General features: G+C 39.2%; 1 protein-coding gene across 2 annotated transcripts in view; it reads left to right on the top strand.

Moving 5' to 3' along the window:
- Positions 1-26146, top strand: part of CRACR2A (calcium release activated channel regulator 2A) — a 204635-nt gene that overhangs the window by 29475 nt on the left and 149014 nt on the right. Inside the window, exon 4 of one of the 2 annotated variants that reach the window (XM_082737960.1) lies at positions 11532-12201. The exons of the other annotated variant lie outside the window; for it this stretch is intronic. The gene's annotated coding sequence lies outside the window, so the exon portion shown is untranslated. The remainder of the gene's footprint in view (positions 1-11531; positions 12202-26146) is intronic. 2 annotated transcript variants of the gene reach the window in all.

Below are 26146 nucleotides of genomic sequence, written 5' to 3' on the forward strand. Positions count from 1 at the left end.
TTCCTATAGAACCCTGACTTTCCTGCTTCCATAGCAGCTTCTCTAATTGCAAAGTGTCCTCTCTGATTTGCTCTCTCGACAATCGTGTCTGTCCTGCGAAGTGCTGACTCTCAGCCTTGCTGGGCAAATTGAACACATCACTCTTCGAAATGCCGAGGTTGCCAAGGTCAGTCCAAGGGGCATTCTTCTATATTGAAGGCATGCTTCACCCTCTTGCCTACCCTTGCAGTGGCGTCTCTTAGTATTTATGGAACATCTACCTCCACAGCTGTACCTGGTCCACACTGATTGAGTCAAGACCCAAGCCATTCTGTAGGCATGAAAATACTCTCATGAGCCAGTGCTTTGCATTCACCCTCTTTTTTAAATTTGAAATCAGGGCTACATCCAGTTCCTTTTTCAAATACCTAAGTGCTTTAGAGATTTTTATATTCCTAATGCTTCCTTGAGGGACAGTATAGTATAGTGCTTAATAGCACTGGCCAGACTTCCTAGGTTCAAATCCTACCTCTAACCTTTGCCAGAGTTTGGGTGAGATTTTAAAATTCCTCCATGCCCAGTTTTCTCATCTCTAAAATGAGTATAATAATAATAGTATCTATTTCAGAGGGCTGTCATGAGGATTTATGTACATATAAGAGACTTAGAGTAAGATCAATGGCTTTGGGAACTGTCTTCTTGCCCTAAAGATTTAGAAGGCATTGGGCAACTAGAAATATAGGGCTGTGATCTCTGAAAGAAGAGAAGCAAACTAGATGAGTCCTATGATTGTCCAGCTTACTGACTGGAGGCTGTTTATAAGCTGCAGTGCAGGTCAGAGGGATTCAAAAGACATCCTGGCTCTCATTAAGTTGATCAGAGCTCAGAGTTTGGGGAGGCCCAGACAGCTAGAATTTGTGCTGCAGAGGAGTTCCAGACAGCTGCAGAAGGGTCTGTTCAAGTCTTTGGCTAATGACCTACATTTCTGTGGAGCAAAACTCCATGAGGCTAAGGAAATTATCACCAGAAAGAATAGGCCAAGCAATTCTCAGAGTTCATACAAGGCCAGGGGTAGTTCTCATTCCATCGACCAGAATGGAGAAAGATTATAACACACAGGACATTGGGCAGAGTTCTTAGAAGGGTCATCCTTTAAAGTAGAGGTTGCTCTGGACCCACTTAATCAAACTGAAAAAAAGTTTCTAAAGGAATAAATGTATCTTCTAGTAACTTAATCATATACTAAGACAAAAATCCAACATTCTTTAAAGGGTTACAACAAAATCCAGAACTCAGTATCACACAATTCATAATGTTTATCATACAGTGAGAAATTTCCAGGCATCCTAAGAGGCAGGACAAGGTGACCCATATCCATAAAAAAAAAAAAAAATCGATAGAAATAGATTTTTTAAATGAGAAAGATGTAATTAGCAGATTGGGATGTTGAACAACTATTATAGATATGCTTATATACATAAAGAAAAATATGAGCATAATGAAGAGGAAGCAATATATAATAAAGACCCAAATAGAACTTCTAGAGATGATAAACATAACTGAAATGGAAACTGCATTATATGAGGCTGCAAATTATAGAAGTAGAAAAAGAAAACAGAGTGAAATTGAAGGCATGATAAGAGAAACTAAGAAACACACAAAGAAAAAACTTTAAGGGGCACCTGGGTGGCTCAGTGGGTTAAAGCCTCTGCCTTTGGCTCAGGTCATGATCCCAGTGTCCTGGGATCGAGCCCCGCATAGGGCTCCCTGCTCAGCACGGAGCCTGCTTCCCTTCCTCTCTCTCTCTGCCTACCTCTCTGCCTACTTGTGATCTCTGTCTGTCAAATAAGTAAATTTTCTTTAAGAAAAGAAAAAAAAAAGGAAAAGAAAAAACTTAAACAAACAAACAAACAAGAACAGCGCCTCAATGAACCATGGGGCAATATCAAACATCCAAAACATGTTACTGGCATCCTAAAAAGAAAAGAGGAGAGAAAAACTACTTGAGGAAATAGCACCCAGAATTTTCCACCATAAATGCATAGATCCAAGCATCTCAAAAAAACTCAGTTAGTGTAAACATAAGGAAGGCTCCACTAAAACCACTGTATTAAATGTCCAAAACAAGTGTTAGAATGAAAAAAAAAAATCTTATAGCAGCCATAAGAAAAAAAAGAAAAAAAAAAAACAGTAGTTCAAAGAAAAAATGACAGCAGACCTCTTGTCATAAATTGCTCAAGCCAGAAGCAGTGCACAACATCTTTAAAATACCAAAGGATTAAAAAAGCCAAAATTTGATTTATATAGCCCGGAAAAACATCTTTCAAAAATGAAGGCAAAATAAAACTTTTTCTCATCTGTTTAAAAGCTAAGGGAACCCATCATCAATGACCTACATGAAAAGAGGTCTTAAATAAATTTCTTCAGGCAAAAGGCAAGTAATAGCAAATAAAAATTTGGATCAATAAAAAGAAGTAAAGAGTGCTGAGGATGGTGGGTATATAAATAAATATAAAAGATATTTTTAATCATATTTTTAAATCTCTAAAAACAATTGTCTATTTATAGCAAGAATAAAAGCACTATGTTATGGAATTAATAAAATATGTAGTAGTAAAATGCCTGACAGCAATTACACAATGGGAAAAAAGAAGTGGAAGTATAGTGTTGAATGTATGGTTGAAGAAGTACGATATTTGTGAAGGCAGATTGTGATAAACAGAAGATGGGTATTGTAAATCCTGGAGAAATTTCTTAAAAAAAAAAAAAGAAGAATAGTTAATAATCAAATGATGGAAATAAAATAGAATTGTGAAAATTATTTAATTAATTCTAAAGAAAGCTAGAAAAGAACAAAGGAAAACAAAGAACAGATAAGGTAAATAGAAACTGGTAGCAAGATTACAAGCCACTGCCTTTGGCTCAGGTCATGATCCCAGAGTTCTGGGATCAAGTCAGGCGTTGGACTCTCTGCTCAGCAGGGAGCCTGCTTCTCCCCCTCCCCCTCTCCCTCTCTCTCTGCCTGCCTCTTTGCCTACTTGTAATCTCTGTCTGTCAAATAAATAAATAAAATCTTTAAAAAAAATCTAAAGAAATTAAATAAAATATAAATGCTGAAGCAATCCAATTAAAAGCCACAGATTGTTATACTGGATATAAAGGAAAGACCCAACTATATGCTGGATTCAAGAAACCCACTGTATATATAAAGACACAGATAGGTTAAAAACATAAAAATATAAAAAGACATATAATGCAAATACTAATTAAAAGAAAAGGAGAATGGCTATATTAATAATAGGCAAAGCTGATTTCAGAATGGAGAATATTATCAAAGATAAATAGGGACATGGCGTAGAGATGAAGAAGTAAATTCATCAAGAAGACAAAACAGTCTTAAATATATTTTCTTCTAATAATAGGTATTCAAAATGCATGAAGAAAAACCTTACATATTTGAAAGGAAAAATTAGAACATGCACAACTACAGTTAGAAATTTCAACATTCCCGGGGTGCTTGGGTGGCTCAGTTAGCTAAGCAGCTGACTCTTGATTTCAGCTCAGGTCATGATCTTGACATGCAATTGATCAAACATTTAGAAAACAACCAGTAAATCTATAGAAAACTCAGAGAACACTATCAACCAGTATAACCTAATTGGTATCTTCAGAAATTCCACCAAGCAAGAGCATAATGCACATTTCCTTCAAGTCCACATGAAACATTCACCAAGATGGACCATATACTATTCCATTATAAGGCTCAATAAATTTAAAATAATTGAAATCACATTGAGTATGTTGTTTTCCCACAACAAAAATGGTAACATAAATACATCAGGGAAATGCCCAAATAGTTGGAAGTTAGCACACTTCTAAATAACGCACAGCCAAAAAAAATTTTAAAGAAAATTAGAAAATACTTTGCACTGAATGAAAATGAAAACATACACATATACATTTCTGAGATGTAGCCAAGAGTACTTAAAGATTTATTACATTGAATGATCACATTAGAAAATTAAAAAGGTCTTAAATTAATGATCTTATCTTCCACCTTACAAAACTATGAAAAGCAGAACAAGTTAAACCTGAAGTCAGCAGAGGGAAGGAAATAATAAAGGATAAAAAATGACAGAGAAAATCAGTGAAACCCAGAGCAACTATATTTAAAGAAATCAAAATTGATAAACCTCTAACCAGCCTGATCAGTAAAAGGAGAGAAGACACAAATTGCCAATATCAGGAATGAAAAAAGGGAGCATCACTACAGATTCTACAGGTATTAAAAGAAAAATTAGGAAGTATTTTGAAAATGTATATGCCAATATATTCAACAACTTAAATGAAATGAAAACCTTGAAAAACACAAACTGAGAAAGCCCATTTAGAAGAAATAAACAGGAAAGTCATTTATCTATCTAAAATTTTAAATCTGTAATTTCAAACCTGCCCACAAACTTCAGGCCCAAGTAGTTTCACTGGTGAATTCTATCAAGTAATTAAAAGAAGGAATAATACCAATCCTACAAAAATGCTTTTATAAAGCAGAAGAGAAGGAATGCTTCCTTTGGTTCAGCATTATTCAGATACCCAAACCAGACAATGTTATTACAAGACAGCTACAAACCAATGCACTTCATGAATATAAACATAAAAATTCTTAACAAAATGTTAGCAAATTAAATCCAGCAACATATAAAAAAGAATAATGAACACGGCAAAGTGGAGTTTGTCCCAAGGATGAAATATTAAATTAAAAGCGATTCATCACATTAATAGACAAAACTCAAGCAATGTAATTTATTACATTAACAGATGAAAAAGGAAAACCATATGATCAACTCAGAAGATGCAGAGAGAGGATTCGAGAAAACTAAAAACTCATGCATAATTAAAAACTCTCAGCAACCCAGGAATAGAATGGAACTTCCTCAAATTAATGAATCTATGAGAAACCAACAGCTAATGTCATATTTATCAGTGCACAACTGTATGCTTCCTCCTTATAACTGGAGAGAAGACAAGAAGATCTTCTTTTTTCCCTTCCGCTCAACATTATACCAGAGCTCTTTAGCATTACATTAACATGAGAAAAAGAAATGAAAGAAAAGGGGAAGTAAATTGGAAAGGAAGAAATAAAACAGTATTTATAGTTGATATGACCTTGTATATCCCCCAGAAAAGTGAATCTACAAAAATGGGAATAAAGGGACTAGAGTTTAGCAAGATTGCACAATACAAGCACAATGCACAACACATCAATTGTATTTCTATATACTAGCAATGGATAATTGGAAATTGGGATAAAGACTTATTTACAAAAGTGTCAAAGAACAAGAAGTATTTAGGAATAAGGTTAAAAGTATGTACAAGACCTTTAACCCTAAAAATGATATGTTTATTGACAGAAGACTCAATGTTGAGGTCAGTTGTCCTCAAATTGTTCTATAGATTCAACACAATATCAAGCTGATCTTTGAATTTATATGGAAATTAAATTATATGGAAACTCAAAGGTCTTAGAATAGTCAAGACAGGAGTGCCTGGGTATCTCAGTTGGTTAAGGTCCAACTCTTGATCTCAGGTCTTGATGTCAGGGTCGTGAGTTCAAGCCCTGCTCTGGGCTCCATGCTGTGTGTGGAGACTACTTAAAAAAAAAAAAAGAATAACCAGGACAATTTTGAAAAAGAAGAAAATTTGCATATGTTTGCACTACTTGATTTCAAGACATATTAAAAATTACAGTAATCAAGTATGATATTGGAATGGATATAGACAAGAAAATCCAGGGGTGCCTGCCTGGGTGGCTCAGTCAGATAATTAACTGACTCAGGTCATGACCTCAGGGTCCTGAAATCAAGCCCCATGCCAGGCTCCCTGCTTAGCATGCCTGAGAGAGGCCTGACTGAGAGAGTCTCCCTCTCCCTCTGCCCTTCCCACCACTTGTGCTCTGTCTCTCAAACAAATAGATAGATAGATAGATAGATAGATAGATGAAAACCCAGAAATAGACCCACATAGGAATGATTGATTTTTGTCAAAGCTGCCAATTCAATGATAGTCTTTTTTAACCAATAGCATTGGAACAATTAGCCATGGTAGAAAAAATGAACTTCAACTTGTGTCACATCAGATATAAAAAATAATTTCTAAACATAGAGCTACAATTTTAAAAGTTTAGAAGAAACCATAAGAGAAAAATTTTGTCACCTTGGTTAGGTAGGTACAAATCAAAAGTACTAATGAATTAAACTTTATCAAAATGTAAAACTTCTGCTCTTGAAAAGACAGTGTCAAGAAAACCAAAGGGCAAATCAAAGGTTAGGTTAAAAAAATTCCCAAACGTGTCTGATAAAGAACTTCTATACAGAATAAAAAGAACTCTTCCAATTAAGTTATAAGAAGAGCAATGACTCATCAAAAATGCAAAAGACTTAAAGGGGCACTTCAACTAAAGAAAATATGTAAACAGCAAATAAGCACATGACAAAAAAGTTCAACATTACTTAGTCATTAAGGAAATGCAGATGAAGGCCACAGTGAGATGCCATCACACACCTCTGTGTGTAGGCCACAGTTAAAGACCCTGGCAATACAAAGTATTGGCAAGGATGTGGAGAAACTGAAACTTTCCTACCTTACTGGTGGGAACGCGCAAATGATACAGCCACTTAGGAAAATAGTGTGGTCGTTTCTTTTCTTTTTTTTTTTTTTTAAAGATTTTATTTATTTATTGGACAGAGATCACAAGTAGGCAGAGAGTCAGGCAGAGAGAGAGAGTGGAGGAAGCAGGCTCCCTGCTGAGCAGAGAGCCCAATGCACGGCTCGATCCCAGGACCCTAGGATCATGACCTGAGCCGAAGGCAGAGGCTTTAACCCACTGAGCCACTCAGGTGCCCCAGTGTAGTCATTTCTTAAAACGCTTCTGTAAACCCTTGCAATCCCACTCTTACACGTATATCCAACAGAAATGAACAGGTAGGTCAGCAACAAAGACTCTCCTGAACCTGAATTTTTTTCCAGCAGCTTTCTTTGTGATAGCTCCCCCACAGGAAACATCTGAAACAATTAGTTAATGGATAAAAAAAGTGCGACATACTCGTTCATTGGAAGACTACTGATATGTGCAGCTGTGTGAGTGAATTCAGGAACGTTATGGTTAGTAAAAGCAGACACAAAAGACTACAGCGTAGGATTCCATTTATATGAAAGTCTAAAAAAGCAAAGCTACTGTGATGAAAAGCAGGACGGTAGTGTCTACGTTCACGGCTGTGAGAAGAGGTGGGTGGTAAAGGGGCATGAGGGAACCGTGAGAGGTAATGGGAATGTTCTACCTTGCCTGTGGTGGTGCTGACCAGGGATAGACGTTTGTCAAACGCATCAAACGGCACTCTTAAAATGGAGAATGGTTAAATAATGGCATTTGACTCAGTATAGGGTGCCCCGGAAGCTCTGTTCGTTGAGCTTCCTACTCTTGGTTCCAACTGAGGTCCTGATCTCCTCCGTCATGGGATCCAGCCCTGGTTGGGCTCCATGCTCAGTTGGAGTCCGGTTGAATATTCTCTGCCTCTGCACCACCCCCCTCCTTGTGCTCTCTCTCTCTCTCTCTCAAATAAATAAATAAATAAATCTTTAAAAATAAAGATACAAACTAAAGATACATGTAACAATGTGGATAAATCTCACAGACATTAAGATGAATGAAGAAGCCAGATACACAAGAATGTATACTGTATTATTCTATTTATTTGAAGTTCTAGAATAGGCAATAAATAAATAAATAAATAAATAACCCACCCATGTACAGTGAAAACAATCAGAGATGTGGTTGCCCATGAAGCAGGGGCTGCAGAGTACCGATTGGAAAGAGGCCTGAACTTTTTGGGGGGTGGTGGTAATATTCTGTATTTTGACTGAAGTGCGGGTTACACAGGTGTATGCATTTGTCAAAGTTATTGAACTGTACACTTAAGATCTGTGCATTTCATTGTGTACAAATTATATCTCAGGAAGGTATTCTTCGAAATTTAAAAAATGCTTTTGTATGCATTATTTCATTTGTTCTTCCCAACAACCTAAGAGGGGAATGCCGTGAATCACACCTCCCCCAACACACACATTTCACATTTCAAAAATCCAATGTTCCAATAAAAAAATACAGGACTTGCCTGAGCTCACACGGCTGGGGTAAGAACTCCACGTCTCCACTCCTGTTCCACTCTTCTTTCGATTAGGTGTGCTCCTGAGTGGTTTTACCTGAACCATGGAACACAGGATAAGTTCATCCTTTACAAGTAAACAAATGGAATATGATCCTGCACACCCCAGCCAAACCTGTATGTGTTCCGAAACAGTAGGACTCCAATAAAAACAGGGACATAAAAATATCCTCTGCAGGGCTCATTCACGTGGGCACAGCACAGTGTTTAAATTACAACCCACATGCCAAGCACTTTCTCCACCCGTTGTTAAGTCATAAAACAAAACCACTCAAACGATAACAGCAGTTGAGCAATTGCTGGTTGAGAAATTCCAGTAGATCAGCAGAGCTGCCTATCGCTGCTGTCATCCAGTGGGTACGTGAGGAGTTTTAGAGACGGGCGAAGCTCTGAGACATCCGTCACTCATTGCGGGTGTCTTAGTGCACACAGCTCTAGGGCCCTGCATCCTTCCTCATGAATGTTTCTCCGGGTGTGTGGTCATGGTGGGAGCAGTTGACTCTCCTCACTGACATAACACGATATGATGACAGAGATGAAATGAGCTAGAACCTTCTACTAAATATTAATGTGTAATTGTCCAAAGTCACAAATATTTTGGCTCTGATGTAAAAGACGAACAGCAATTCACCCCTTAGAGTTTTGGAGAGAGCAGTTGACTTCATGGTGTTTTATTCTGAATTTTCCCATGAGGAATCTGAGAAATACTTTTCCTGGTTAATGGATTCCTAGATATTGTTATTATTCATTTGCTTCTTAAAAAGTTTCCTTTGGTCTAAGTTCTGGTCTTTCCCCCTGTACCCCCTCATCATGGTTTAGAGTTCTTGAAAAGCTTCAGAATGAACCCATTCCTGCACCTTTCTACCTCTAGATGGCGCTCTTCTCATTCCGGCTTGGATTTCCTAGTTCACAAAAATGCCGGGGAAGAAGATGGCATAGGCGGTAATTGTCTTGCATTCTTCTTTTTGTGAAGGTTCTCACAGAAAGAATAATACTCCCTCCTTTCCTCCCTCTCCTCCTTTTGTTCAACAAATGTTGTTGGGCACTTACTATGTGCCAGGTATTGGAAATGCAGAGTTAATAATGACAGTCCTTCTCCTTAAGCTACATCCAGTAACAGAGACAGATGTGGATCCAGATAATTATAACATAATTTTTTAAAAAGATTTTATTTATTTATTTATTTGTCAGAGAGAGAGAGAGAGAGAGAGAGAGAGAGAACACAAGCAGGCAGAGGTGGAGAGAGAAGCAGGCTCCCTGCCCATCGAGGAGCCTGATATGGAACTCGATCCCAGGATGCCGGGATCATGACCTGAGCCAAAGGCAGCTGCTTAACCGACTGAGCCACCCCGGCATCCTACAACACAATTTTAAAGTGCTAGATGCAAGAAGATGAACTTGGAAAGTTGGGTCTAGATTATGAAGGGACCTGTGTGCCATGTAAGGGGACAGATTTTCCCGAGAGGACAATAGAGAATCTTGTAGTGTTTTAAGCAGGGAAGTTACGGGGTCCGATCTGAGTTTTGGAGGAATCACTTTGGCTTCCATGCGTAGGATGGATTGGGGCTGTGAAGATTAGAGCCTCCTTTACTGGCTCTCCCTCCTTTTCCTGACCTCTTCACTTAGAGAGTCGATCTGGGGCTTTCTGTTTTCTTCCCTTCTCTTTCCTTTTCTAGCCCTACCTGCTCCACTGCTGTGTCAGGTGGTCTCCTTAGTCCCACGGCTTTAAACAGGACCTACTGAGTGCTGACCCTCAATTTTATGTCCCTAGCCTAGGCCTCTCTCCACTGCCACTTGGCTGTCTGGAACCCAGTCTTTCCTGCCGTAGTAAATATCAGCACGATCCATCCGGTTAGGCACCCTGCCTTTCCACTATTCCCCACACCAATCCAGCAAGCCTGCACCGTCACCAAAGGACATCCGGATCCACCCCTTCTCTCCATCTTTCCCACCATCACTCTAGCCCAAGCCACCACGACCCCTCATTTGCACTGTTGCAGTAGTGCAATACTGCACTGCCTTACTCTCACGCCCCCCAACAAATCCATTGACTGTACACTAACTGGAGAGATTTCCTAAAGACATAAGTCAGATTATGTTACCCCTTTGCTTAAAATCTATCCATTACCACCCATTGCACTTAGAAAGAAAAAAAAGATTCCCCAACTCCAATCTGAGGACAAAAAGGCCTTCTGTTATTTGGTCGCATCTGCCTTACTTCCAAACCGGTAGCTCGTGGTCGCTCTACTCCAGCCTCCCTGTTCCTTAGCACCCCCAACAGTTTGCAGTTTGCAGTTTCTGGAATTCTCAGCACAAGGCTGGCTTCTCCTGCTCCTTAGCTTCCACGTTTCCTCTTCTAGACCCAGCTGCTCTCTGCCCTGGGGTGCTTTCTCTCACTCACATCGATGGGTATGCACCTTGTTTAGCAGCTTTCTTGCCTGGCTCTCCCTCTATAATAGAAGCTCCAGGAGACTAGGGACTTCTCTCTTACTCATCGCCGTGTCCTCAGGGTCTAAAAAAGAACCTGGTGCAAAAGGCGTGTCTTGAATAAATGAACGTGGGTGATTTAGGGGGCATGGCAACAGTTCAGATGAGGCATTATGAGAGCTTGAACTAAATCAGCAAGTGGCAGGATAGGAAACACAGGAGGTGTCAATCAATGTACATGAAGAAGATTGCATCGGTAAGACTCGGTGACTGAAGGGCGTGCGGGGGTGGGCACAAAGGATAAAAGATGTTTCTTGGCTGAGTGGATAATGATGCCATTGATGTAATGCAAAATTCGGGAGGAGCAACAAGGAACCAAGCCTGTGTAGGAGCTGTGGGGCTGGAGAAGATGAAGAAAAACACTGACTTGATCTGTAGAATTGGCTAGGGCTCCATGACAGTTTTACAAATAAAATAAGATAGTAGGTATTTTCATTTGAAATCGAGGTTTTTGCAATTTAGGCATGCATTAAGATATTTCTAAGTCCACTGACTTTTTGTACTTATAAATTCCTTGTCTCCTCTTCTACCTCCACAAATGGGTTTGTGTGGGGCACCTGGGTAGCTCAGTTGGTTAAGCGTCTGCCTTCGGCTCAAATCATGATCCCAGGGTTCTGGGATCGAGCCCCACATTGGGCTCCATGCTCAGTGAGGAGCCTGTTTCTCCCTCTGGCTGCTGCTTCCCCTGCTTGTGCTCTCTATCTCTGTCAGACAAATAAGTAAAATTTAAAAAAAAAAAAAAGATAGAAATGTGTTTGTATGCAACTTTTTCCCCATTTTTGAACATAAAGTCTTCTGACTTCAAAACACTTAAAATTCCCTGAGCCATTTGACTTTTTTCAGATCCGTAATGTACTCTGAGCCCAGGTAGTAAAATGTACTGAAAGAAATGGACGGTCTTAAAGGCAGATAGGACTTGAGAGGTCATTCAGTTCAGCTGAAGAAGAAAGCATCCAGGGTAAAGATGGCCTGTCAGGTGCCTGAACCCAGAAAGATCCCAGGAAAGTGGAGATCATCAAACCCACTGAACACCCCGAGTTTGAACTCGGCTTCTGACTGAAGCCCCAGAAGACGACAGAGTATCTGCCGCACGTTGGCTGCTGGTCGTTGCTCGTTGCCACCGTGGCTGTTTGATTCTCCACCTTCACAGGCCTCACTGAAGCTCATCATTTTCCCTCTCAGGGTCGTTCCCGGGTGCTGCGGCAGCACTTGCGAAGAAGGCACTGCCTTTCACAAAACTGCTTTGTTTTTGTGTTTTAAAAGATTTGTTTATTTATTTATTTGAGAGAGAGAGAGAGTAAAGCGAGCAGGGGGAGGCACAGGGAGAAAGAATCTGAAGTGGACTCCACGCTCAGTGCTCAGCACCCAGCTCAACCCGAGGCTCAATCTCATGACCTGAGCTGCACCCAAGAGTATAGGCTTAACCGACGGAGCCACCCAGGCAGGGGTCCCGTTCTGTCGTTTCGATGGCAGTGTTCGCCTCCCACCTTCATTCCGTCTGATACCTTAGCAAGTGAGTGGTCTGAGTTACTCCATCTCTCACCTCTCTGTTCCTTCTGATATATGAACGTCTTCTCTCCCTTTCCCCTCCTGCTTCCCGTGCAGGACATCTGGCCTCAGCAGGGCTTCTGGACGCACAACACCGGCCACCCAAGTAGTCTCGGGGATTGCCTTCTGAAGTGAGAGCTGATGCAGGCTTGGCATATTTGTCAGCCTTCTCAAACTCTCTGACATGCCGCCTAGGTCTGCGCTGTTCCTCCGCGGGGTATCAGTTGAGACTCTGTGTGTACACAGGAATCCTCAGCGATCAGACAGACCCTAGAACCATGCGGGCACACACTACACATTTGCCCACTCTGGTGCTAGCAGGGGTGACCAGCCCACCTGGTATTTAGGACACGAGGCAGAAGCACACACCTGTGGGGACCACACTCTGGGCAAAGGCCATCCTCATTTTCTGAATTCCAGAACAGACAGACTTCTGAGCAAATCGTGCCCTCGACTCCTCTTGGGGGGCCAGATCTTTCCCTCATGAGCCAGACACAGTTCTGGCTACAGAGGGCACCTTTTGGTGCAGAAGAGCTCATTTTCTGCTCCTGGCCTCCCAGAGACTGCCAAACCCTAACGGCCATCCGTACAGCCATTTGTGAGCATAGGAGACATTTTTCTCAAATAACTTAGGGATTTTATCTAGATAGAGCCTGAGTCTGTACCTCCATTCCTTAAATACCCTTGAGTTGGGAGAAGGTTGACACTGCCTGTCTGGAGATGAAACAAAATCATCCCTGGGTTTCAATCTCCCACATGATTTGACCCCAACTTATATTTATAGAATCAATTGCTACTGCCCCCCCCACATTCTGCATTTTAACAGAATGATACTGTTTTTCTCTCATATACACACTGTGCTTTCTGATTTCTAAAAACCTCTTCTTCCAGGCACATATTCATCCCTCCACTTACATCGTCCACATTCCTTCAGCTCTGTGGCTCAAAGTTATCTCCATCCCTAGTGCCCGATTTCAGTAATTCTCTCCATAAAGAATTTCCTGTTTGTGCCAGTGAGAATGCTTTCCCCCTTCTTAAACTCTGGTTGCTCTGTGCAGATTTCTGTTATCACATGTTACCTCGTAGTTTAGTTACTTGAGTACATACTTTATCTACCTCCTGCCTTCATTAGACTGTAAACTATCCAAGGGAAGGTCATTCTTTGCCATCTCGGTATCCCCCATAGCATCTAAAATAGCCCTTTGCACCTGATAGAAGCTCAATAAACATCTGTTGGGAAATGAATGAGAATCAAGAAATGAGTAGTTAAGGAAACATAAAATGAGTAGTTAAGCCCTGAAAAACTCAGCTGGTCTCTGGGTCCAGAGAGAAAGAGAAAGGCAAGAGCAGGAAATGTGCTGGTTTGATCTCTCTGGAGGCAGCCAGCTGCAGTCCCAAAGAAACACTTTCCTTAAAAAACAAAAACAAAAACAAGAACAAAACCAGCAAACAAAGTAGGCAGAGGAAGTGATGATGTCAACCTTCTATGCCTTCACAGATGTGTCACTCAAAAGCCACAGCTCAGACACCAAAGTCTACATCTTCACCCCTCACCTTTCACCTGGGTTTTCTGGAACAGACACACACACAGACACACACATGTTTCTGGTAGATAAACATCACGCGTGTTTTAGAAGCTTGTAGGTTTTCTGGTTATTCATCCAGAATATGTGTATATTACGTACCTTTTAGTTCTTTTTTTTTTTGTAAAGGCCAAGATTATAAGCAAGAACTAATTTTGATTAGGCTTAAAATACCCATGGACTACGACTGGTATCAGAAGTATCTCCATATTGTGATGCTGAAACGTATTGAGCAGGTGGCCGGAAAGCTGGCGCTCTGTTCCGGAGATCCCGGCAGCACTGGCCAACTCCACAAGGGCAAGGGGCAGCTGGGAAGGACAGGACCGGAACAAGACCAGCTCTGGCTAGGGCCACAGAGCTGTCTGGAGGGGACAGGGAGTTCGTGTCACAGGGGGACGGTGTTGTCTGCATAGATGAGCGGCTGGTCCAGCGTGGGTTTGATCTTCCAGAAGTCATGTCTCCAGTGCTGAATCAGTCCTGAGCATCAGATTTCCTTATGTTACAGACTTCTTGGGGTTTAATTTACAGACCTTAAAATTCATTCAAGTATACAATTTAATTATTTTAACAAATGTACAGAGTCTTGCAACCATCACAATCCAGTTTTAGAACATTGCTATATCTTCATGGGGATGCCTAGGTGACTCAGATGGTTAAGCTGCTGCCTTGAGCTCACATCATGATCCCAGTGTCCTGGGATCGAGCCCCACACCCAACTCTCTGCTTGGCAGGGAGCCTGCTTTTCCCTCTCCCTCTGCCTGCCTAAGGCTCTGCCAGCTTGTGCTCGCTCTCTGTCAAATAAATAAACAAACTCTTAAAAAAAAAAAAAAGAACATTGCTATCATCCTAAAAACTCTATTAAGTATATAGGCAGTTGATACAGAATCCAATACCCTGCCAGGGTATTTACTGATCTGCTTTCTGTCTCTATAATTTGCTTTTCCAGGACACTTCCAATAAAAGGACTCATATAATATATATATAATCTGGCTTATTTAAGCATGATTTTTTTTAGGTTCATCTATGTTGTTACATGTACTGGTATTTCATACCTTTTAAATTGCTGAATGGTATTCTATTGTATGGCTATATCACCTTGGGTTTAATCATTCACCAGCTGGTAGACATTTGGATTATTTCCCGTTTGGAGTCATTATGAACAGTGCTACCAGGAACAGCTACTTAGAAGTCTTTGTGTGGATATGTCTTCATTTTTCTTGGATAGATTCCTTAGAGTGAAATTGCTGGGTAAGTTTATATTTAATTTATTTTTTTAAGATTTTACTGTTAAGTAATCTCTATACCCAACATGGGGCTTGAACGTACAACCCCAAGATCAAGAGTCACATGGTCTACTGACTGAGCCAGCCAGGTGTCCTAGCTTATGTTTAATTTAAAGAGACAGCCAAACAGGTTCTCAAAGTTTTTTATTCCTGCCAGAAATGTGTGAGTGTTCCCACTTTTTTGTATCCTTATCAATACAAGCAGTCTAGTGAGTCTTCAGTGGTATTGCATTAGGATTTTAACTTGCGTTTCCTGATGACTAATGATGTAGAACACCTTTTCATGTGTTTTATAGCTATTTATGTTTTGCTTGCTTATTCAAGTCTTTTATCTATTTTTAAATCAGATTGTTTGTTTTCTTGTTATCAAGTTGTAAGAGTTCTTTTTATATTCTGGATATAAGTCCTTTATCAGATACATATTTTATAAATATTTTATCCCTGCCTGTGGCTGGTTTTGTTAAAGTTTCTTGGTTAATGTTTCTTCAAGCACAAAGATTTTTTAGTAAAGTGCAATTTATTCATTTTTTTATGGTTTCTGTTTCAGAGCCATGAAGACTTTCACAAGGTTTCTTAAAGACTTTTCTTCTCCATTTTCTTTGAAAAGTCACATAGTGTTAGCCCTTACACTTAGGATTATGATGCTTTTTTTTCTCCAAGTATTTTATTAAATTCAAGTTTTAATAATAATTCAAAATAATGTCAAAATGAATTATTCAAAATAATAATTCAAAATAAATTCAATGATACATACAGTGTAGTGTTGCTTTTAGGAATAGAATTTAGTGTTCACTTACATAGAACACCCAGTGCTCATCACAAGTGCATCACCCATTTAGCCCATCCCCCACCCATCGTCCCTACAGCAACCCTCATTTTGTTCTCTATCATTAAGAGTCTCTTATAGTTTGCCTCTCTCTGTTTTTATCTTATTTTATTTTTATTTTCCTTCCCCTATGTTCACCTATTTTGTTACTTACATTCTACATATGGGATGAAGTCATATAGTATTTGTCTTTCTCTGACTGACTTAATTTGCTTAGCATAGTATACTCTAGCACCATCCACATCATTGCAAATGGCAAGATTTCATTCTTTTTGATAACTGAGTAATATTCCTCTGTCTGTGTGTGTGTGTGTGTGTGTGTGTGTGTGTGTGTGCGCATGCGCATGAGTACATGTGTATGGAAAGAGCTCAAGTGTCCATCAACTGATGATGAGGTATACCACACCTTCTTTTTTTTTTTTTAGAATTTTTTTTATTAAAGATTTTTATTTTTTTTTAATTTATTTTTTTTATTTACTTGAGAGAGAGAGAGGAGAAGGTCAGAGAGAGAAGCAGACTCCCCATGGAGCTGGAAGTCCGATGCGGGACTCGATCCTGGGACTCCAGGATCATGACCTGAACCGAAGGCAGTCGTCCAACCAACTGAGCCACCCAGGCGTCCCTACCACACCTTCTTTATCCATTCATCAGTTGGTGGATGCTTGGGCTCTTTTCATAGTTTGGCTGTTGTAGATAATGCTGCTCTCATATCAGTATTTTTGTATCCTTTGAATAAATACCTAGTAGTGCAATTTCTGGGTCATAGGGTAGTTCTATTTTTAACTTTTTGAGGAAACTCTGTACAGTTTTCCAGAATGGCTGCACCAGTTTGTGTTCCCACCAACAATGCATGAGGGTTCCCTTTTGACTATGTTGCATTTTGAATTAATTTTTATGTATGATGTGAGAAAAAGGTCCAGTTCGTGTTATTGCTTATGGATGTTTCCTGTCCCAGGTTGTTGTTGCAAAGATGGTCATATCTCCACTGAATTGTCTTGTTGCTTTAGTTGAAAATCAATTGATCACAAATATAAGGTTTTATTTCTGGACTCTCAGTTCTGGTCCAATACTCTATATGTCCATCTTGATGCCAATACCACATTGCCTTGATTACTGAAATTTCCAATAAATTTTGCAACCATGTAGTATAACTTCTCTCACCTTTTTCTTCTTTTACAATATTGTCTTGGCTATTCTAGATCTTATGCATTTCCCTATAAATTTAGGTCCAGCTTGTCATATCTACCAAAAATCCTGACTAGATTTTATTAAGTCCCTTCTATAAATCAATTTAGGTAGAACTGACATCTTAACGATACCAAGTTTTCCAATCCATGAACACTTCATCTTCATTATTAAGATTTTACTTCAGATTCAATTTCTTCTTCTTTTTCTAGTTTCCTAAGGTTACTTATTTTAGAACTTCCTTCTTTTGTGATATACATTCAGTGCTGTAATTTCCCTGTAAGCACTGCTTTTACTGCTTTCCACACATTTGGTTAAGTTGTATTTCATTTTCATTTAGTTCAAAATATTTTTAAATTCCTCTTTAGATTTCTTTCACCCATGTGTTATTTAGAAATGTGTTGTTTAAGCTCCAAACATTTGGGCATTTTCTAGCTATCTTTCTTTAAAAAAAAAAAAAGATTTTATTTATTTATTTGACACAGAGAGAGGGAGAGAGACAGCAAAAGAGGAAACACAAGCAGGGGGAGTGAGAGAGGGAGAAGCAGGCTCTCTGCTAAGCCGGGAGCCCAATGTGGGACTCAATCCTAGGACCCCAGGATCATGACCTGATCTGAAGGCAGACGTCCAATGACTGAGCCATCCAGGTGTACCTCTAGCTATCTTTCTGGTATTGATTTTTAGTTTAATCTCATAATGGTGAGAAAATACTTCATATGATTTGTATTTTAAATTTGTTAAGGTTTGTATAAAGGCTCAGAATGCCATCTGTCTTGCTGAATATTCCATGTGAATTTGAGAAGAATGTATATTCTACACATGAAGTATTATTCTACACATGAAGTATTATATAAATGTCATTTAGATCCAGTTGATTAATTGTGCTGTTCAGTTCAACTATATCCTTATTGATTTTATGCCTGCTGGATCCATCATTTACTGACAGAGGGGTTTGAAGTTTCCAACTACAATAGTGGACTTGTCCAATTCTCTTTGCACTTCTATCAATTTTTGCCTCCCTTATTTTGACACTCTGTTGTTAGGTGCATACATGTTAAGGATTGTATCTTCTTGGGGAATTGACCCTTTTATTACTACATAATGCCCTTTTAATAACTGTTAATTTATCTTGTTCCAAGTATGTTTTGTGTGAGATTAACATAGCTAATATGGCTTTCTTTTGATTAGTGTTAGCATGGGATCTCTTACCTCATGTCTTTAACTGATATGTGTCTTCATTTTAAAATGGGTTTCTTATAGACAATATGTAGTTGGGTCTTATGTTTTTATCTGTTATGACAATATCTTATGTCTTAATTTCTATATTTACCATCCACATTTTAAGTAATTCTTATATAGTTAGATTAATATCTACCACATTTATGACTGTCTTCTATTTGTTGCACTTTTTTTTAAGCCCCCCTTTTAATGCCTTTTCTTGGTTCTTATTGAGAACTTCCTAATAGTCCATTTCTCTCCTATCTTAACATCAATTATACTTCTTTTTCAAAAAAGATTTTATTTATTTATTTAACAGAGAGAGAGAGAGAAGGAGGGAGAGAGCATGAGCCGGGGGAGAGGCAGAGGGACAGGGAGAAGCAGACTCCCTGTGAGCAGGGACACCAACACAGGGCTCCATCCAGGAACCCTATGATCATGACCTGAGCTTAAGACAGAACCTAACCAACTGAGGTACCCAGGCACCCCCAATTATACTTCTTTTCAAAATATTTTAGTGGTTAACCTAGAGTTTATAATATATATTTACAACTAATCTAAATCTACTGTCAAATGGATCTGTGTTTATAAATTCTCAATTCCTCCCTCTCGTCCTTTATAATATTGCCATCATTCATTTGGCCAAATGCTGTAATCACCCTGTATATCATTACTATTATTACTTTGTACAAATAGTTATCTATTAGCTCATTTAAGAATAAGAAAGTTTAAAAGTTTAATTTTATTTATTTTTTAAAATTTTATTTATTAATTTTATTTAGTATTTCACTTATTTTTTGTCTAATGTTTTTCCTCTGATTATATAGATCCAAGTTTCTAAACTATGTCATTTTTCTTCTTTGAAGACCTTTTAAAATATTTCCTAGGAGTGCCAGGGTGGCTCAGTCAGATGGGCATCAGATTCTTGGTTTTGTCTCAGGTCGTGATCTCTGGGCCATGGGATTAAACCCCATGTGGGGCTCCCCACTCAGCAGGAAGTCTGCTTCTCCTCTCCCTCTGCCTCTCCCCCTCTTCATGGACACTCTGTCTCTGTCTTTCTCTCAAATAATTGGTTAAATCTTAAAAACAAAATAAAAAATAAAACATTTCTTGCAGGGCATGCATACTGGTGATAAAATCCCTCAGTTTTTATCTGAGAAAGTCTTTATTTCTCCTTCACTCTTGAAGGAAAATTTTGTTGGACATAGAATTCTAAGTTGGTGGGCTTTTTCTTTCAACTGTTAAGATATTTTACTCTACTCTCTTGCTTGCATTGAAGTCCAATGCAATTTTCATCCTTGTGCCTCTACAGGTAAGATGTCCCTCCCCTCCCTTGTCCCCAACTTCTTTGAAGACTTCCTTTGCCTTTAGTTTTCTGAAGATTAAATACGAGATGCCTCAGTATATATATTTTGGTATTTATCCTATTTGGTGTTCTCTTAGTTTCCCACAGTTTGGTGTCTATTATTAATATTGGGAAATTCTCTGCCATTATTACTCAATTTCTTCTGTTCCTTTCCCCCTTTCTTCTCCTTCTGGAATTCCCACTACACACATGTTATACTTTTTGTAATTGTCCCACAGTTACTAAATATTCTCTTCTTTTGTTTTTTTGTTTTTGTTTTTTTTCTCTTTGGACCATTTCTTTTGACACATCTTGGTTCTCACTGATTCTTCCATCAGCTGTGTCCAGTGTACCCGTAAGCTCACCAAGGGCATTCTTCATTTGTGTTACACTATATTTGATTTCTAACATTCCTCTTGATGGTTTCTTAGAATTTCTATTTCTCTGTTCACATTCTTGCACATTGCCTACTTTTTCACTAGAGTCCTTCACATATTAATCATAGTTATTTTACATTCCATATCCCAGAATTCTAAAATCTATGTCATATTTTTGCCTGCTTCTGATGCTTGCTTTGTCTCCTTAGATGGTTTTTACTTGACTTTTAGCATGCCTTATAGTTTTTTGGTTGAAAGCAAACATGCCTTTGATTTTAGGCAACAGGAACTGAGGCAAACAGATCTCTTGTGTGAGGCTTCATGTCAGTCTGGCGAGAAGCTGGGCTGTATTTACTGTTTACTGCACCTGCACCTCCCAGGGGTTTCAGGTTACCCTTTCTGTCCTTGTGTTTTTCAGCTCTCTGTTTAATCTGCTGTTACGATATTGGAGCACTGTTGATGTGCTGGTGAGGTTTTGGAGGGAGAAGATTTCTATAACCTTATGGTTCAATCTCAGTCTTTTAGTGTGTGTCTAAGTCTCTGGGCTATGACCTTCAGAAGTTCTTCTGTGTCTTTGTAGTGTTTCCTTTAGGTGAAACAGGAAGTCCATAGGGAGCTAGAGCTGGCTTCCCCTGGTAGGTAAGGCTCTGATAAAGTTGGTACTTTGCAGATCTTTGAAGATCTCTGTTATGAAGAACACTCCAGGCATATATAAAAATGGTTACTTTCCTCTCACTTCTGCTTGAAACAGGGGGAAATTTTTGTCAGATCCTCACCTTGAAGATATGGTAGTGTTCCTGAAGGTAAAGCCAATGTGAGTGTGGGGGCTTTCCTGAAACTGCACCTGCAGGAGCTTATCACTCTCAGGCAAATCCACACTCAGCCTCCAGCAATTCATTGAAATGATCATTGAAGTATTCCTGCTGTTTCATGGCTGTAGTAGCTTCTCCTCTGGGTGAAGGTGATGGAGGCTGTGATTCTCTGTATTTGTTTGTCTCTCCAGACGTCAGGCTGCCACTTTGCCTTGTGACATCAAGTTTCTGATGGGTCTTAGAAAAGTCATTTGTTTTGGTTTGTTCAGCTTTTATCCTGTTGAAAGGGGGGATGAATTCAAGCTTTTTTCATGTCATAGCTAAAACTGGAGTTCCACCATTCTTTTCTTTTTAATCTCCTTGTTGTTTGAATCTAAGCTACTTTTCTTGGAGACAGCACAGAGTTTGGTCTTGCTCTTTTTTATTCAGTCTGACAATCTGTGCATTTTGAGTGTTTAGTCACAATTCTGCCCTCACTCCCAATGTCTGGGTTTTTTTCCCCACATCACCAAGCAATTCTCACACATCAGCTGCGTGTCCCACAATTCAACTCAATTCTGACACTTGCTATCTGGAGGCAGCATCCGATTCCCCAGATCTAGGGTTCAGTCCCACACGACTGCCCCCCCACCACTTCAGACCCCAACTGTGAGCTTAGAGTGTTATCCATACTTCTGACTTGCTGGATATAAATCAGAGGTTCCTCTGACCCCCTTCTCGGGTTTGATTAATTTGCTAAAGTGGCTGTCAGAACTCTGGAAACCAGCTTACTCACTAGATTACCAGTTTATTACAAAGAATATTAAAGGATATGAATCAACAGCCAGATAAAAAGATACCTAGACTGAAGGCCCACACAAAGGAGCTTCTGTCCTCATGGAGTTTGGGACCTGACGTGGTGACATGTGGAAGCATTCTGGTTCACCAACCTGGAAGGTCTCCAAACCCCATCCTTTTGAATTTTTAACAGAGGTTTCATTACATGAGCACGATTGATTAAATCATCGACCAATGGTGATTGAGTCAACCTTCAGCCCCCTTTCCCTCCCTGGAAATCAAGGGTGGGACTGAAAGTTCCAGCCCTCTAATTATGGTTGGTTTCCTTGGCGACCAGCTCTCCTATCTTTATAGGGATTTCCAAAAGTCCACTCATTAACAGAAACTCAGTGGTGGTGGAAAGGGGTCTGTTATGAATAACGAGACATCCAACTCATCTTTAGGGCTCGTTTTCAGAAATTGAGGACAAAAGACCACATAAAAGATGTCACCATTGCCCTCATCACTCAGGAAATTCCAATAATTTTGGGACCTGTGAGCTAAAACCATGGAAAAGACCAAATATATATATTTATTTTTATGAATTACAATATCATAGTAGACCATTTATACTTAGTGAATTATAAGGGCACCTGGGTGGTTCAGTTGGTTAAGTGTCTGCCTTAGCTCAGGTCAGGGTCCCAGGGTCCTAGGACTGAGCCTCATGTCAGGCTCCCTTCTGAACATGGAGCCTGTTTCTCTCCTCTCTGCTTGTGCTCTCTCTTGCTATCTCTCTCTCAAATAAATAAATAAAATCTTTATATTTAGTGAATTACTGATAGGGTTGGATTTATGTCTGCTATTTTGTTATTTGCTTTCTATTTTTCTTATTTTTTTAAATTTTTATCATCCTCCCTTAATTCTTTGTTTTGTGTTGAATAAATATTTTTTGTATATCATTTTAATTCTTTTTTTTTTGCTATGCTTTTTTCATTATTTTCTTAGTCCTTGTTCTAGATATTACGATATGCATTTCAACTTATGACAATGTAATTCTTATAGTAATAAGCCAATAATAATAATTAATTCTAGAAACTGTTCTGTGGGGGCATAAAATTTTTTCTTTTTCTCTTCTAGGTTTTTGGCTTATCCAATAATTAAATTGATAAAAGACAGAATAATAGCAGAAAAACAAATTTCTTATGTATAGGAGCCTCATAAAAATATGAGACCCCAAAGGCAGCCAGGTAATTAAGTCTTACAGAACCTGGGGGGCTCAGTTGGTTAAGTGTCCGACTCTTGATTTCGGCTCAGGTTAGGATCTCAGGGTCGTGAGATGGGACCCTGCATCGGACTCCCTGCTTAGTGCAGAGTTTGCCTGGGATTCTCTCTCTCTGCCCTCCCCCAGTTCTCCCTTTCTCTAAAATAAACAAAATCTTTCATCCTGGGCCAAGGAAAGGTATAGGAGTCTGGAGATAGAAAGAGGATGGCCATTCATAAGAAGGTAAGATGAAATGTTTGAAAAGCAAATGTTGCCCTGTTATGCAGGTAAGTTTCTTAGGTACAAAAGGTATCTCTAGCAATAGCTCTTTTCCTAACGAAGAAGGGGCATAAATCCTCTCTCCGACGTCAATTTAGGCAGTTGAGGGGAGATAAAGAGCTTTTCCTTAATCTGCAGTTTCTTGAAAGTAATCAACTGAAAATAATCCTTATGACAGAGGCATATTTTTGGGGTGACAAATTTTGCTCCCCTGCAGTACTGCCTTTGAAATTTCAAATAAGAAGTTTCCCAGTCCAGAAGTTAGGTTGACAGATGATTCCAAATCTCCTTTGAATCAGTCTCTGTCTTGAGAATAGATCAGTTCAGTTAGAGCTGTCTCATTTCAAAAAGCAGTCTTACAGGTAGGCTTCCAAAGTTAGACCTTTATTGTACAAGCGATCAGGTGAGACAAAGAAAAATAAAGATTAGTGGTTAGAGCAGATGATAAACTTGGTGTCTGAGTCCTGAAATCTGCCAGTTAAGAATATCTAAATATCTAATATTCTAAATATCAGGCTTAGAAACATCTTCACATGGAAGGAGGACAAGCAGGGGTAGTATGACTGATTTTCTTGGTCGGCAGGTTGAATGTCTCTGATGATGTCAGCAGGCATGCTGGTAAACTTTCTGTGTGACCCATTCAACAACAGGCATGGACAAGACTGTAAACATGAGCTATCGTGGCAATTTTTCTGATGTGTATATCAAATCATCTAGCTTCAGTTGGCAAGGCTTCAAAAAAAAAAGCAGTTTTAGTTCCCAGTGATTCCAAGTCAAAGGATGGGAAAAATTGGAAATATTAGTTTAAAGATTTGTAGCCAAATATTTGAGGAAACAGAAGAATTCAGGATATAGTCCTGTTTAGAGGTAAATAACAAAACCTCAAAGGCAATGGACAGTAATGGAATTGAATAGCCACAAAAGGTGCTACTGAAACATAATTTTTTCTCTCTAAAATCACTTTCATTGTTACCGAAGATAGCCAAATTGAGACTGATTTGTTTGCAAAATAGGTCTAGTTTCAAAAAACTTGGCCTGATTATTTACATAAGTGCAGCAAGAAGAGTAGTTGATGACACTGCCTCTTTTTTTTCCTTAAGATTTTATTTATTTGACAGACAAAGATCACAAGTAGGCAGAGAGACAGGCAGAGAGAGAGGGAACCAGGCTCCCTGCTGAGCAGAGCCCGATGTGGGGCTCGATCCCAGGGTCCTGGGATCATGACCTGAGCCAAAGCCAGAGGCTTTAACCCACTGAACCACCCAGGCACCCTGACACACCCTCTTTTAAATCTGCTTTGCTGGAACTTTTCATAAAGAATCTCAGACTGAACTTTTATTTATTTTATTTATTTTGAAAGTGAGGGAGAGCCAAAGCTCCCATGTGGGTGGGGAAGGGCAGAGGGAGGGAGAGAGAGAATCTTTTTTTTTTTTTTTTTAAGATTTTATTTATTTGTCAAAGAAGGAAAGAGAGAGTGTGTGAGCAGAAGCAGGGGGAGCAGCAGGCAGAGGGAGAAACAGGCTCCCTGCTGAGCAAGGAGTCTGATTCAGAACTCCATCCCAGGATCAGGGTCTTGACCTGAGCCAAAGGCAGCCACTTAACCAACTGAGGCACCCAGACGCCCCTCAGATTGAACTTTTAAAAGCCTCTCCAGGCTAAGAAGTCAAGCCAAAGTCTCCCCATCAGACTTTGCCTGCAATACCTATAGATCTGGGTAATTTCCTCTCTTTGAAGTCCCAAAGATAGCCTGAGATGCCTGCATCCGCCAGGAAGTGACCTTCCTTACACCTCTTTAGATTGTCAGGAAGTTTGTAAGCAATGTAACAGGCTGTTTTTCCAAGGGGTTTTATTGGCTAATGAAGGCAGCCTTAGCTCCTTAATGCTGTCTGGCATATCTAATTCTATGCACAGCTCTCTCAGATAGGACATTCCAGTCAAAGCCTTGGTAATACAACAGATGTTTCCAATTTTGTCCTGTTAGAAGGAGAGCAAATTCTTATTGAACTTTTGCATGTAAACTGGGCTGCCATAAAAATAAGAATACTCACTGACCAAGAGTTTCCAAATTCTGGAGGGATCAGGTAGGGAGAAAATGCAATTGTTTCATTTTTGTTTCCAAAGGTACAGTTTACCAAGTTATTGCTCTCAGACATAAGTAGTTTAAGAAAAAATTTTCCTTAAATCTGGAAAAACAAAAGTTTCAGACAAAAAAAGTCATAAAAATTAAAATCATCCTCACCAGTGTATTCAGTCTCATGTTATTAATTGTTTTGCTTGAATCCAGTGTTTCCACGAGTTCTGGAAAATTCTTATCCATTTGGTTTTTTGATCAGAAACCTCTGCTTTCCAGAGTCCTTTCCATGTGGGAAGGAGCATTCTTGTGGGAATGCTTTTGCAAAAGCGTCAGAATAAAACAATGACTGTAAATGTAAGACTCACAAATGGCCCGGGCTAAAAATCTGTTAAGAGCTCATTATAATACTATTAGCAAAGAAATTTGCTTATTTCCGTGACACACAAATTTTAAGATAATAACTAGGGTTTCAAGTGGTAACATTATACCAAGACATACTAGAATTTCATTCAGTTCTGGAATGCTTTTTTATCAGCATAAACACAACATTAAAAAGACTTATACTACTTCTTATTTGACAATGGTTCTCCTATAATTCAACATATTAAAAGAGCCTAATTAGGAGAGAGAGAAACCTTTTGAGATGTTCTAGGGATCCTCTGGAAATTTTCACAGTTGATTCAACGTCAAAAAGACTTCATTTGCAATTTGATTTAGGGAAATTTGTCACAAATATCAAAAGGTTTGAACACTTAACTAACAAGGATTACAGATCATTATGAAACAATATTTCGTTAAAACCAAACTAATGATAAAAGATTTCAAAGGCAAACACAGAAGGTTCATAGTTGTGAGCAAAAGTTACATCTTCTAGTATTGAAGAATTTCTGTTTTTGGGGGGGAATCAAAGA

Source organism: Mustela nivalis (assembly GCF_964662115.1).
Source record: "Mustela nivalis genome assembly, chromosome: 7".
In the NCBI taxonomy this organism is placed as follows: Eukaryota; Metazoa; Chordata; class Mammalia; order Carnivora; family Mustelidae; genus Mustela; species Mustela nivalis.